A 1,897-nucleotide genomic window follows, 5' to 3' on the forward strand; every position below is an offset into this window, starting at 1 on the left:
TGATGATAATTACTAATTTGCATATTTTCTTCCTTAATTTACAAAAAAAGTTGCATAATATGCTACTATTTATTTTCCTGGTATCGCCACATTCTTTAGAACAAATCTCTGTCTCACCTCCTGGGAGCCTTCTCTGAAATAATGCTAGTTTTATCTTTTAGTTCCCATATAATATATTTTTAATATTTATACTATATTTTCACATTAATTTGTAATTATCTTTTAAAATGTCAATCTTGGGGTGTCTGGGTGGCTCAGTTGGTTAAGTGTCTGCCTTCAACTCAGGTCATGATCCCAGGGTCCTGGGATTGAGCCCTTTGTCGGGTTTCCTGCTTGTCGAGGAGGCTGTTTCTCCCTCTCCCTCTTCCCCCACCCCTGCTCATGCTCTCTCTCTCTCAAATAAATAAAATCTTTAAAAAAAAATGTCAATCCCTTCTCTCTGACATATCCTTTTAAAGTAAGGAATCAGTATTTGTTCAACCATCACCAGAATCTAATACAATGCCTGCAATGTAGATTATACTCAAACAAGTATTGAAGGGAAGTCTATGAAGGCATAAAGTCTGAAACAAACACATCAACAAAGAAAAACATAACTTTCTGTAAATGGAGAAGTTTCTCTGTAGACTTACTTATTTATTTTTTAGAATCCAAACAAAAATCTGGCTTGTTGATTCTGTTTGTATAATTTTAAAAAGAGTTACACAAAAGCCATTATTTTCAGGAAGTAGAGTTCTATATACATATTGAAATCAATTAGTTGAGCAAATTTTGTGATAGGGCACAGACAAGCACTATTGTCCACTCCAAGTTTTGGGATAAGGACAAATATGCAGTATTGTTCATTCCCCCTCAAAGTACAATTAATAAATTATCTTGGAAAGAATTATTAAAGGCTGGACTAATATTAGTTTTCAGCTTTATATACTTCAGAGCAAGTAAGGGATTAGAAAAAACAAACAACAGCATGTAAGAATTTTAGCACAACAAATTTTTAACTGTATTTGTGAAATTCATAGAAGTCCTAAGTGCTGCTTTGAGAAACAAAACATCTTGCTAAGCTATTTGCAGCATCATTAACAGCATCTGCCAATGCACTTTCTGATAACCAGGAGAACAATTCAGCCATTGATGTAAGTAAGAAAAGAGGTGGAGGGCTTCCAGGAAATAGGCACACACAAACACATTAACAAATGCACTCATATTGTCTATTCATTTCATTATCTCAATGAAAGTACTTTGAAATTTCCAAGAAGATTTACCAGTATGCTATGTATATTATACTAAATTTTGGCAACTGAATTAATAGTCTATGGTTTGAATATTTTCTAAGTTTTAATATTTCAAACTGTGGAAAACAGAGAAGCAACTTGTAATGAGATGAAAAAATCGTTTTCTTTCCTACATTATTAACTCTATTAGAAGAATTAAGTTGATGGTGCTTCTTTATGAAAGGCTGACAATAGCAAAGCAATAGAAAAATAATTATCAAAATGTTAAGTCTACTATAAAGTTATAAAACTGTAACAAAATCCGCAGCCTCTACTTGTGTTGCTAGTGGGCTATTCCATTTTTATTATACTTAGAGCTTCTCTCTATCTTACATGATACAATGTAAAACAAAACAAAACAAACACACCCAAACTAAGTGGCAGATAACTGGGAAAAACTGTTAAGAATGGAGGTCCTTGATTCTCATCACTCTTTTGCCATCAGTTGCCAAGTGCTGCTATTGAGATCTGGTTCTCACTGGCTAGGCAGTATGTCCTAGATAGACTGAGAAATCCTTTTTATAGCAAAGCCATATACTCCAATGATTGCCAACTTATGCCCAGGATTGCCTGCCAAGCCTTCTGCACATAGCATCAAAGTTCTATAAGTTATTCTACATTGATTC

This window comes from Mustela nigripes, chromosome 14 (genome assembly GCF_022355385.1).
Source record: "Mustela nigripes isolate SB6536 chromosome 14, MUSNIG.SB6536, whole genome shotgun sequence".
Classification (NCBI taxonomy): Eukaryota; Metazoa; Chordata; class Mammalia; order Carnivora; family Mustelidae; genus Mustela; species Mustela nigripes.